General features: G+C 39.7%; 1 protein-coding gene across 1 annotated transcript in view; it reads right to left on the bottom strand.

Annotated features, from left to right (window-relative positions):
- Positions 1 to 13921, bottom strand: part of gatad2b (GATA zinc finger domain containing 2B) — a 48714-nt gene extending 34793 nt beyond the window's left edge. Inside the window, exon 1 of the mRNA XM_042506021.1 lies at positions 13829 to 13921. The gene's annotated coding sequence lies outside the window, so the exon portion shown is untranslated. The remainder of the gene's footprint in view (positions 1 to 13828) is intronic.
- Between the last annotated feature and the right edge of the window lie 354 nt (positions 13922 to 14275).

Below are 14275 nucleotides of genomic sequence, written 5' to 3'. Positions count from 1 at the left end.
TCACCACCCAAAAACTCTTGGGAGAAATCATCTCGAAAAAATAAATGCTAAATCTGAGCCATCCCTGCGCCATCCCACCAGCAAAATCATGAAGTGACTCCATCCCATGAATCCAAACCAAACCCTACATCTTACTGACTGTCAGGATGAAGGAAGTGTCTTACGGAAGCTATGGAAGAAGAGAAAGTTGGATTCAAACAATCCGCAAGTTTCAAATCATCCCAGTGTCAGGGACAGTGCTACTACAGTCCAGCAATCCAAAGTAAATTAACTACTAACTAAAAGTTTGCATTCACTTGCCTCTGTAATAACTGCTCCTCTCATCCACAGACTCAAACTTCGTAAGTGCTGCCAAGGAAAAAAAAATAAGAGTTCAGCCTGCGATGCATTCACAAACCCACTTAAATGTACAAATTTAGAGGAGTCACAGAATGATAAAAAAAGGACACACCGATGGCAGGAAAAAAAACGACACAGGTAAAGCCAGCAACCTGCAATTTCTCTGTCCAAATAGGCAATGTTGTTGGCAGCTTGAGTATGCTGTAATTAATATAACTAGTTTATAAGCTCTCTCATTCTGACAATACAGAAATATCACTCAGTATCATCTAAAAAAACCTACATAGCCTGACTCTTAATCTACATAAACTATGTCATTTTATCATCTAATGTTCTGACAGTTAGCAGAATGTGATGATCACTGAAAATGTAGCAATGTCAAAACCACTATTATAAAAAACCACTGATGTGAAGAGGGCTGCGTTGTTCACTGCTTTCCTGCTGAAAAAAGACTGATTATGCTTCATACACATTTCTCTTGTTTAATACAATTCAGAACATATATAGTTTTACAGTACAGTTATTTTATTTAAAAAAAAAAACTATGATCTGTTGATCACAAAGCCGTCAGGTGGACCACCGTGATCCTTTGTTAGAAAGAAGTATTCTCTTTGTGAAAGGCAAGAAATAGAAAAACAACACGTAGAAATGTAAATGGTGTTCTTTTTGTTCCCTGAGGTAAAGTCAGAGAAACTACTTACAGGAAAAATGTCACTAATTATTCCTTATTGTAAGACAACAGTGTGTGTTGCCCGTTGTTGCTGTGACACCCCTGCTGCAAATTAGCCTCATGTTCCTTTAAAAAGACACAGACGTAATATTTTCTCTGTTTTTTTTTGTTTTTTTTTTTTGCCCAGGGAACAGAGCATAGTCAAAACGCATTGAGCCAGTCTGAGCCGGTTTGTGACCTCAGGGTATGGAATTATCTCTTAATATGTAGCCGTTAGTGGTCAAAACGTCACACAGAAAGACAGTCAGAGAGAGAGAGAGCCAGGGTGGGAGGTGAGGAGGAGGAGGAAGAGGAGGAGCAGTCCCGGTGTTTTCAGAGCAGAAAGAGGAAAATATCTCCCTTTAAGAGCTGGCACTTTGACAAGAAAAGACGGAGTGCAGAACTTCAGACCACAGGGTGGAGCAGACACGGTTTCACCAGCCAAACGAGAGAAAAAGAAGAAAGAAAAAAAAAAGCAGCGGGAACATGAGACATTCAGCCAGAGCGAGGCACACAGAGGTAGCACAGACATCTTAAAATGGGGCCGAATGTGGCAGTCAGCAGGAGTATCAATACACAGCAGAGACGGAAATATGCCAAAGACAATCAACACAACGCTCCTCAGCACGGTGATATTAGCTACACTAATCCCTGACACTGAATTACACATCCTAACTGTCACAGCACACTGCATTCTGGGTATTTCAGGGGCTAATGCATCATTGTTGGATGCTGGTGTTTGTTTACATATAGTGCAAATGCTGCTATTTTTAGTTAGGCATCCCACAACATCACAGGAGATCTGTGACTCAACAGTGAAATAGATGGCGGGTAATAAAAAGTTACATTTGCTTCATTATGTGTACTTCAGTATGTTTTTTTTCAGTAAAATTGTACTTTTGGTATGATTTTAATGCAGCTTACTATAAGGGATGTCCGCCGGATCAGAAGGATCTGTATCTGAACTGCTCAATGCATTTTTTAATTGAATGAGATCAGTTTTTTTGAGCTCGCACCCCACATGATATTCTCTTTATGTCCGCTGTCATACAGGTTTGTTCATGTTCAACTCAAGGTGCTACACTACTTTATGTGGAATTAAATTTTTTGTAGTTTCACATTCATGCTTTAATAAGCTGAAATGTGATGAATTTTTATGTTTTGTGACTGTGGATGTTAAAGTTATGCAACAACACTACTTTGAAGTGGAAGTGTGATTATATTACTCATTTATAGTGTTCTGCACATTAATTACAATGCTACACTCAAGCCTCATTCCCACTGCACAAAAAACCCCGCTAACATCTGGCTTTTTAATGCAATGGGAATGCGTAAATTCAGCATTCACACCCGGGTCAATGACTCTGCAGTAGACACGGGTTTTTATCGCCTCCGGTTTCGTTCAGCATTGATGGAAACGCAACACCTGGGTGAACGCGATAATTTCAGCTCTTTAACAGGTGAGACGCAATGACGCGCCTTCACTAATTACTGTCTGTGTCCTCAAACGCAGCGCCAAAACACCGACTCAAATACTTCAACGAGTTTGAGAGAGGGACTTAATAAGTAAGAGATAAATAATGAGAAGAAACAACCGAAAACTAAAAAACCTCTGCTTCTGCCGCTGTATGCTGTTTATCCGTTCTCCTGCCTGTCTGTGACGTTGCATGGACAAGACAACGCACAAACACGCACGCACGCCAGCTGACAGAAAGGCCGACTCGCTCTCCAGCTGTAAGTTCAGTGGCAGTGGGAATAAAGCCACTTAGCGGGTTTACCCATGTTTAAAAAACCTGCTTGCACCCGCTAATTGCAGTGGGAATAAGGTATCAGTAAATTTGAGAGCAATCTCTGAATTCCCCCCCTTTTTTTGGTTTACTTTATTTTGTTGAAAAAACAAATGCTGCAATAGGTGGAATTGTGATAAGAGCCATATAAAAATATTTTTGATTTGTTTACTTTGTTGTTTATGCAAAAAAAATCAATAAATATAATTAATTAAAATTAATTTAATAAACTTAAAGTCATGAAGTGTGCATTGTGCAGTTGTAATTTTCAAGTAAATACAAGTATCGGATCGTGACTCTGTATCAGCAGATACTTATTATCACATGACTCAGATGGGATCAGGGGAAAAATACTTGATCGGAACATCCCTCCATACTATTTTTACTTTTTACAGTTGGATACATGAGCGGCACCACTTTCATTTACTATTCTGCATTCTTATGCATTCTTTCACATTGTCTTAAAAAGCTGTTGGTCTGCTGATCCCAGGACTGCTGCCACTCTGTTACCCCACTGCAGCCACTCCCCTTCATGACTGTGTCCATAGCAGAATAAGGGCTGAAGCTACAGCGGGAGATTCAGATGACACAAAACATCCTTGGCCTCACTTTTTCCAACGCTGTCAGAGTATGGCTTTCAAATAGTGCTATAGCGGCTAATTTTAACAGGCCACACTGCAGCGAGCTCCAGTTGTGAACGCTGGTCTGAGGTCAGTTTATAATCGGAGAACTGTGCTGACACTGACCTGTGTTTGTGTGTGGTGGTAATGCTAATGGTAAGTTAAATACTGTATTAAATCACAGACCAGAACTACTTCTAGACCTGTTTTCTTTCTCAATGTAAATACAACAGCGTGTGACAACACTATGAAGGATCAAAGTGGCCATACACGGAGAATGACAGAAAAGTAGAGAAAGAATTATTCAAATGGAAAAAATAGAGACCACTTTGATTTTCTATGGATGTGACTGGTAAGTTTCCACCACAGATGGTCTTCCTCATGTAAAAGAGAAGAAGTGAATGCACCTGTATTTAACAGACAATTCTGAAATGTCACACAAGTCTTCTGATATGAGAACGTTTCTTTAAAAATGTACGACCTATCCTTGACCTTATACTCTTATTTGGTTAAGACATGTTTTAACATTTTCTGCATCCTTTGACAGGCCCCGTTTATGTTATATTCACATGGGAATTTGTTATCACACTTGAGCGATACAGACTGGGAATGACTTCACGAAAAGCATCTTTGGTTGAAATGATGTCAGCTGTATCCACATCAGGTTGGAAAAACAGACAAACTGGCCAACTGCTAGAAGCATTTGTTTTTTGTAATTACTTTTGTACTTGAAGGTAGCCTTTTAATAACTAATTAATTAGTTGGTTGACAGAAAATTCTTTGACAACAACCTAGATAATCAATTACTCACATAGTTCCTAAAATAGAAAATAGTGGACAACCTAATCAGCTGAAGATCATGTGATATGATCACAAAATCCTGCTCACTTACCAACTGGTCCTTGTGGTGAGATTGCTTTGTAGGCTAATGTTTCCAAGGTCAGTGTTTTTGTTTTTTTGTTTTGTTTTGTTTTTGTATTTAAAAGTGTGTGAGTCTCTTTGTATCATTCTGTGTCTCATCTGTAAATTCTGAGGGTTTTTTACGGGACCATTAATGCAGCACGGGCAGAGCTCTTTATGAGTTATTATGAGGAGAAGCTGCTGTGAGTAAAAGCAAACTTTTAGACACAGCAGAACTAACAGTTAAGTTTCTCTTTCAACTGTACCAGGCGGTCTGCTGCTCTGTCTGTGTCTGTGCCCAGAGTGCACTGATGAATAACTGAATGGTATACATATTTCAACAGCACCCCTGATGAAGAGTCCGGCTCCAAAAACGGAAATCTATTTGTGGCTGCAGTTGTTTTAATTGTGGTGGGCCACCTCAAATAAATGATTGTGTAAACCCTGTACACTGATAATGACTATTCACACATCTTATATGCCTCAAATCTTAGCCTAAAGCCTCGGTTAACCTGCTACATCACCGCTTTTTCGCCATTTTCCTGTTTCTTGTCCTATGTGGCAGCACATTTCTTTCTCCCAAAAGGGACTGAGGCCTTGGCAATTGTGCTGGTCTGGTCTATGTGCATTATGTGGTACTTGTAACAGTTGAACAGCACTAGATTTGAAATAAGTAATACAAAAAGCATATTATGTGTAATGTTAGGCATGTTTTGGGATTATTATGAACATATTTTACACAATAGCCATAAAAATGACTATTCCATTTATTTTTCAAAACATTTTGTTAATTCCAAGCCATTGCCAGACCTGAAAAACTGTTTTTCATTTTCACTTTTTCAGTGATTTCAAGACCATGGGAGCCCAATGCCAACCCAGTGGAAATTCAACGCCAACTTTGAACACTTTTATTGCTTGGTGCTGGTGTCTGAAGCTACCTTAGGATCCACAAACAACTGCTAGTTAACCAGATCCTCCTCAACTGACCAGAGAAGCCACAACAATCTCCAACTTCAGTTTCTGCTGACATTCGGGCGCACTTTAAGAATTAAAAAATTATTTGACAACATGAGTCAGCTTACTGGTGTGCACAATTTATTAGTTCAAGAAAAGCAAACTATGAATTTTTGGGCAAAAAAGAATATTAATTTCTTTTCCCTGACATGCACCTGCTTGTCTCCATCATTTAAAATAGTTCTGCTCTGTAACCTATTTAAAACCACTATGATTTACTAGTACATGTATCGAAATAGCACATGCATGCTTATTTTAGGTAGGGGCAAAATAAAGTTGCAATGCATGAGAAATGCCTTTTCAAACACTTCCTTATATTTAAATGCATTCTATGTATGGCTCATGCTCCTCTTCTAAAAACACTAAGCATTTCTGTGCACATGTATGACTTCATTCAGTGTGCAGAAAAGAACATCAATTGTATACTAAGAATCCCATCTTAGTATTATAGAACTAATCAAAAACATCTTTCATAAGGACATCATCCATGTTTCTCCATCACAAGAAAATACTCATTTGTAAAGATTCCATCAGGTATCACTGCAGAAAAGCCCTGATCCCAGCTGTGTGCAGGGAGCATTGGGACGATTGCATTCAGACAAGTTGACTGGGGTGACCTTGTGCAGCACCTGGCTAAATGCAGCACAGCAATGCAGCAATGATCTGCACACTGCTTATTCACTGGCTGGATTAGTCACAGCTGCACTGTCACTGACTGCTGGGCCATTTCTACAACCGACTCTGAGAATAATGAAACAGCAAACATTTCCCCCAGTCCCCTTTTCACTATACTACAGTAAGAACACAACACTTCCTGCTATACCAATTCATTAAATATCACAGACATCAACTAATGCCACGTTACAGGTATTACCCATACCCACTCAAAACATGTTTTTTTTTAATTAAGAGCTTATAATGCAGATTTGTCTGATCTCAAACACAAAGCAATGCAGACAGACTCCTCTGCGCTCTTTGCAAGAGATCCAACTGTGACGCAGCAGGTCTTAAGAGCAGACACACAACAAAACTTTTTAAATATTATAGTAATAAGTGTGTAATTCCATACATTCCCACATAATCACATGTTAATCAGGTGCATAAAGTAAAAAAAAATAGTAATTAAGAATTAAAAGAAAACTATCCATCACGTAGAGGCCCTGATCAAAGCCCTTTAATATCGGGTATCTGCCATTACTGATTCCTATCCAAAACTTATACTTCGTAGAAGCAGAAGAAATGCAATGTTGATTAAATGTGTACAACACAATACAGCCCGCTGACTTTGGAGCACTTTGTTTTCTAGCTTCCAGATACTGAGGGTTCTGATTAAAAACTATAAGTTGCGATGCAATCTTGAAATGCAAACTTTGTTGGAGTTGCTACTATAGAAACACTCAGTCCACTCTGAATGTGCAGTGGTAGGGCTCTACAGACGGACATGGGAAATGACGACACTAACTTCAGTGACAGTAACTTTATCACGCAGTCGAGGACAGGCCATTTGTGCCTGCAAAAAACAGGCAGGTGAGGTTGGATTAATAAAATTGCAGACACAACGCTAATTAAGCACAAATATTTCCAACCTTCAATGTACATCCTGCGGTGCCAAAATCATTTTTCACATTCCTACACTAAACACTTGACGTTTGAAGAGTACTTTAAGACGCATTAGTCGATATTTTTAGATTAGCAGTGGATTAATGAGTGTAATGTGAAAGGTGTCATTAATAGTATTTCAGCCTCTTCTACCTAGTTGTTCTGATTGTACTGCCCAAACCTTCTGTTTCCAGCTACAAGCTTTAAAAACTTTACTGTACCTGCTCAGCTTCAAACTGCAGACAGGGTAGTAACTAGCTGGTGAACATATGGAGCAGCTAAAGAGTCTAGAGCGAAGCCATCATTCATGTTATTAGTAACACCTGTGCTGTTCCTACTATGACAAGTGAAAATATCTGCTGTGAAACAGGACTATAAAGGTTGAGAGGAAACACAACTAACAGCACTTCAAACACAGTATAGTGCTATGCATATTTTATCATGAACCTGCAGCAGCTTTCTGTGGCTTCATTTAACACCATTATCAACTATCACCTCCTCAGACAACTGGTCTGCATGAAGGTAGGGTAACATTAGGTAACATTTTGTGGCACTTCTCCATCGGCAAGTTGAAGCAAGTCATCATCTCATAACTTTTGAATGCAGCATGATGGAACAATAAAGAGCCAGCTTGTTAGATGACGACACGCATGTGTCATGTACTTAATACAGTTTGAATGAATGTCAAACTTCCAACATGCAACCAAAGTAAATGACACACTTTATGGTGTGTTCCTGGACCTGACAGCCAATGATAGTGCTGCATGATGGAAGAAACCTAACATTGTGTTCTTTTTTTTCCCCGCAATTTATGTTGCAATACGAATAAAATACATGAATTTCACCAAATGAATTGAATGCTCAATCCGGAAATGATTTATCATTCTATAATTACTGGTGTGATTTTGTTAAGGAGTGAATCTGCATAGAAATAAAATTAAAAATAATACAGGCTGAAAAATGACTTGTTGATCTGAAGATTTTGGCAGTTTAATACACTAATTGTCTCACCTATGCACCATTGAGAAGAACCCCAGGAGTCCTAAAACCCGAAGGGAACCAGGGCGACGTTAGCTCCCAGGTTGGCCTGCAGAGAACCGTCATCCCTGCGGCATTCAATACTCTTCTTTCAATCCAGGTTAAAGTCAGTGTTCTAACATGTCATATTAATAATGCATGCTGCTTACCCTAAAATAAAGGGACCCCTTATTCATTTTTTCTTCGTCAATATGTGTTTCCACCAATGGAAACCTAACCTAAACCCTTAGCCCTGACCCTTACCAACAAGGGAGACACTACACATTGATACAAGGGAAACACTATTCGATGAGGAAACGCATTTCAACACAACACCGACCTATTTGGGCACTTTTTGACACACCCAGGGCAGTCTCACGTCCTGGGACAAACGCCACATATACCATATTATATAACTATTTGGTTCACCAACAGAAGTGGGAAATATCTGGCATTTCTGGATGGTTTTCTGGCCAGTTCTGTGCTTCTTAATCTGCGTGTGAGATTGCACTGCTTTGATTTCCATCATGATGAGTTTAAGAAACTGAATTTTTAAAAAATGTTTAATAAAAAATGGTTGCTACCATTTATTTTGAGATTTTACAATGCAATGTCAGAAATAAACAATTCATAAAATTTACTTATTATTATTTTAAATCTACTTCCCATGTCTGAGCATTTTAAGACTTTTTAAAGACTGATTTAAATCAATTTAATACCAATTAAGGCCTTATTATTAGATTAATGAATTCAATGCCTTTTAAGCCTTGAGCATAAAAGTTGTAGCATGACATGCTTGAGATTTTTTTTTTTTTTTGCATACTTGACATCGCACATCCTGCAATGTGACTATTGCAATAACAATGCTGAAAGGATACATCATGCAGCCCTTAAATACATTTTTTAAACCCAATACTTGACCCAAAGTCTGAAGCAAATGTTTTAACATCAAGCACGCTTGCTTGCGTCAAGCACAGACGCATGCACACACTGGCGAAACATATAAAATTCTCACAGATAGAGCTGAAGATTCTTTCATTCAGTGCTTTGCATTTTTATTTTCCACCATTTAGTTTTAAGAAACAATCAACAAAAATCATACACCAAACCAGCCAGCGAGATCTTGGCTCTATGGAGCTTGAATTTCTCTGCTTGGCAAGATTCAGGTTCTGCTTTTGGAACACTTAACTCTTCTTCTTTTGGGCTGCAGCCACCTAAACACCGGCCAATTCACAACGGTCAACATTGGAGAAATTTAAGAGTTCCGAACGCTTGAAACGAACTAGGTTGCAAAACATGTCATTTAACCTTGACATGTCTAAAATGTTTTCTAAATGCCTGCAGTCATAGCCTCCACCTGGCTGGACCCCGCTGTGTCTCCAATCTCTCTCCAACAACTGTGTCTTTTGTGTGTCTCTGTAGTAACAACATTATGAATAGTACACACAGGGAAAGTAGCACATCCCAGTCCCTCCTCGAAGTCATTCATAGTGTTGCTCTCGCTTGTTTACACAAAAAGTGACAGAAATAGGTTCTAGTTGTGTGAAGAATGAAAAAAAAAAAAGTTCAAACCTCACCTACTTTCACACGTCCACGCAGCTTGCAAATCACTGCAAAGGAGTGCGTGACTGTCAGTTTCTGACCTTGGAAAGGACGTCCCAGATGCTGTTTGATGATCTGACAAGCACTTGGTTTTAAGCATACTGATGTGATGTCCACTCTGACCATTTTACAAATGTACTAGCAAATTTGTAATGCGCAAAACAGATGCACGCTTGCTCCCACGATTATACTGACTTTCAAAATCCAATGCAATAACTTGCTTCATGCCTCGTACACCTCTTTATCGTACATACAGCCAGATCTGTGAGACTTCACCATCACAAACCATTTCTTGTAAAGAACACATAGGCTTTATCACCAGTCTACCCAGTGTAATGGCTACATGGATAGCTGGGGAACCGTCCATACTCTGTCAATCTGTCAACACATTGTGCCACTTTTCTGTGTGTGAAAGTGTTTTCCACCACGCTGGGAGGAGAATCCAAAAAGGCCAACATTATTCATTTATTGAAGTAAGCAGGGACCGTGTTTAACAACAGCAGAACTATATCAAAACTTCCATTTACAAACTCTAACACAATTTTTCCAGTCCAAGTCTCATTAATCCAGTTGTATGATCAGTACTTCCCAAACACATGCACTTTTGCCAAAACCTTACAATTTAAAACACTTTTGCACTTTGAGGCACGCTACTTGGCCATGCATGAGACTGTACTGACGTGTTTTAGGTAATGTTTTAAAGAAAATCCATGTGTTTGAGAAGCACTGAGCATATGACAGGATAAATATGTAAATTTTGGATTCTTTGTTCACTGTGGAGGCATGCCATTTTCATATCAATTATGGAACAAGTAATTAATGTAAAAATGGTCATTCTGAAGTATTCCTTTAAGGAAATTTTTCTCTTGGAACTTTAACTACCATTGTTGTTTGTGTAATCATTTATTGTTCAACAGAAAAGTTTTGCAGCTACTTTAAGTCCTTCCATGTGCAACAGTCTGGAGAGTAAAGACTATATTATCTCAGAGCCTTCGGTGCAAAGCCTCTCTTCCTCCAAGCAGTTGCATCGTGTCCACAACTCCCTGTACCAAAGAGCGGTGTGAAAATCAAGAGCGCTCACTCCGCAGCAAAGTTTGGGGACCAAAATGTTCCCAAAAGTACACTGAAGAGCACACTCACAAGCAGAAACGATTGCTCGACTTTAAGCAGTCTCAGTCAACTGAGGGATCTCCAACTGATGATTCAAATCTCCCGACTTTCAAGGGACAGCCCTACCTTTGCCTGCATTCATCTGCAAAACATCCTCTTAAATACATATTCTTTCTTTGAAATTCTATAATAAAATTCTGTGATAATTAAATACAATTAATTAATTTAATAAATCAAACATATTCCTCATAAAAATGTTTATGTTATCTTAATACTGGCTTATTTACCATTACAGTTTTCAATAGCTGTATCAGCTTTACTAAAAAGTAATGGTTCCAAAGCCAAAGTGGGAAACAGTGTTGTGGCAACAAAAAAAACAGGTCAAGGTACATATGTTACAAACTACAATATCTGCATTGTTTCAATGAGGACAAGCTAAATTATTTTTTTAAAAAAGAAGATGGAACTATAATTGTACTGATATCATCAGAAACTACACCATAATACCCTGAAGGTACTTCAGAAACCTGTCATAACAGTATGGCAGTCTTCATCTGTATGCTACTGGGGCTGCCATGGGACTCAGAGTTGGAAATAGGAAGAGGAAGGACTCCATCATTGAGAATACTACAGTTCATTCACACTCTTCAACAGCAGGGACCTTTCATTCATACAGACCCACTATCACTATGTGAGTGGAGGGGCTGAGTGTATCAAGGTCTGCCAACTTTTATCTCAGAACCAAAGGCTGTGGGGCTACTTTACTTTGCAGACAAAAATTTGTGAAGTGATGTCCTAAATTTAATGATGGAGTACTTTGTTGTGGGGAAGGTGTTATACAAATAGCACCAGAGAGGAGATGGGGACTATAAACAAACAGCTGGTTTAAAGTGATACACTCAGTACATTTACATGCACAGTTAAGTCAAGCTACAGTTATATCTTGATTTTACTGTCCTTGTCCCAGTATACAAGCAAAAAGGTCCAGTTGAGGCGTATAAACGAAAGAGTGAATCGACCCCCAACCGCATTATCTACATGTGTTAGTCCAGTGGTTCCCAACTGGTGGGTCGTGGTCCAATAGTGGGTCGTCCATTCTGAATGGACAGCAAGTGACTCACGAATGTGTTTATAAAAAAAAACCACTTTATTTTGAAGTATAAACCTAGTGACTTTGTTAAGACTTCATTTATCACATCAACAAGTTTTTATTAAGTACAGCAACTGTTTTAATGCTCTGTTCTTGTTTCAAAGCTTTTCTATGACTTTTCAAGGACCCCAATTTTTTATCTGAACCTACGTGGCCAGCCTTTTTCAAACAAATCAGATTCAAACTATTCAAACATAACCTCAGAAAGCTGGTATTCAAGAAGAGAGAGACAGAACAAAGGGGGAAAATAAAGAAACAAATACTACACATATTTGAATTTAGACAATACAGTCACAAAGAGAAGTTATACCAGTCCCATGTGAATCCATCTGCATGTGACTCATAAAAATATGCAGGCCAGTTTATGTCTGACTGAGGTATACACATTGAAGAGTAACCTGACCCCCGCAACCACATTATCTAGGTGTGTTAGTCTGACTTCACAAATTTCTACTTAGTACTATTTCAGTAAGACTAACCTGTTTGCGTGTATTCTAAAAGTCCCATTTTGGTCGGACTAATACAATAATTTAACTTTTTCTAACATCATATTCTGAATGACAACCTGTTTCCTGCTGTCTGTCAACTTTATACGTTCACAGACAGTTTTTCTGGGACAAGAAGTTTTTTTATTGCCAAAGCTGGTGTGAACAACAAAACTACACTATATCTAAAGTTAAACTGAACTCCTGCAAGTGTATTTTTATAGTGTAGGAAGGTAACATTAACATTATTTGCCAATAAGCATCTCAATACTGCACATTTAACAATACGATCACAAAGACAGTTGCTGAGGAGAGTGAAATGGTTGAAGGTTTCATGACAATAAGTGATGAAGCAATGACAACCACTTTCTTGCTGTCTGACAACCTTATACTTCGACGGACAGTTTTCCTGGGACAAAAAGTTTTTTATTGCCAAAGCCTGTGTGAACGACAAAACTACATCTTAATTTAAACTTAAACAAATGTCTTTTTGTAGTGGAGGATGGTAACATTAACATTATTTTCCTATTCGTCTCATTTAACCATCTCAAATACTGCACATTTGGATTTAAACAATACAATCACAAAGGCAGTGATGGGAATCCATCTGCATGTGACTCATGTAAATCTTGAGGAGCAGTGCAGCAACAGGGGAGAGACCAATTCTGGTCAACAGACACGAAATGAGGTCCTGTATACTGCAGAATAATAGGCAGCACACATTAAATATTGATCCTCGTTTGGTCTCTAACGTCATCTAGACATCTACCTCCGTTAATCCGCCGCTCAGGAAACAACCAGCCGCTCGGCCCGTATAAAGCCTTGCCCTTACAGTAAAATGTTGGTTCTGCTGTCAGGCGCCAGGCAGCCATTTAGGTGCATATGGAGCCAGTTGAGTGTCTACGTAAATGGCTGATGCATTTCGAAATTTTTCTACCTAATTGCTGAGAGCCATCAGCGACCCCGGCCTCCTCCTGGCGCCTTTTAATCCACCACTTCACACAGCTTTGCTCCAATAAAACCGTCCTAACGTCTCATCTAATCCCGGTGCTCTTTAAACGAGCGTTAACAAGTATTTGGAGGACCTTGGCTCTGCTTTCTCCAGTCTGAGTTAACCCCTAGAGACTCTGGATCAAACAATGAAACGGATTGGAGGCATTCCGCACAACGTTTCCATCACAATGTAATCGCAATATCGTCGCTAACAGCTCGGTTATTATCAAAACATTAACACACAGGGAGTATTAAGACACCCAGTAATGTTTCAGCCGTGACTTCAGACCTTTAAATGTAAATTAACAGTTCCGAGGCGACGGCTACTGGTCGCCAACATGTCAGCCCGCATCAATAAATAGCAAAGCAAAGCCGCTCTATTGTCTATCAGCGTATCCACCGGTAGCAAAACGACACAACAACTAACCGACATGAATCCCGCCGCTGCCATTTCAAAACAATCTCCCGTCGGAGCCAGGCCCCGCTCACAGCCTCGGACTCACCTGTGTCTCCTTTTCGCCTCAGTGTGTACCGTCTCCGGGTTCACGGTCCGGTCCTGACGCGCTGCAGCGGCTCCTCACCACCAGTCCCCGGCACCGGCAGGCAGCACTGAGCCGCTGATTGGGCCTCGGCAGACGCTCACCCCCTCGGTGCAGCCAGACAGAGCGCTGATTGGTCAGGCGGTCACTCCGTGGAGCCCAGACAGACTGCTGATTGGCTGTTGGTTTCCCTAGCAGATCCAGACAGATAGCTGATTGGTTCTCCGGCCGTTGTCACTGGGAGCACTCAGGCAGCTGATTGGTCATTTATTTCCGCGGCGGACACACAGAGAGAGCTGATTGGTTGGTAGTAGTGTTGTTGTCTGTGTCTGGATGGAGAGCCATGTTAACTCCAATGGGGCTAAAGAAACAATGTGTACGTTTACATTCATCAAAGTAATCGAGTCGTTT

The sequence above is a fragment of the Plectropomus leopardus genome, chromosome 18 (genome assembly GCF_008729295.1).
Source record: "Plectropomus leopardus isolate mb chromosome 18, YSFRI_Pleo_2.0, whole genome shotgun sequence".
Taxonomy (NCBI): Eukaryota; Metazoa; Chordata; class Actinopteri; order Perciformes; family Serranidae; genus Plectropomus; species Plectropomus leopardus.
This window is presented reverse-complemented; position numbering and strand designations above follow the sequence as displayed.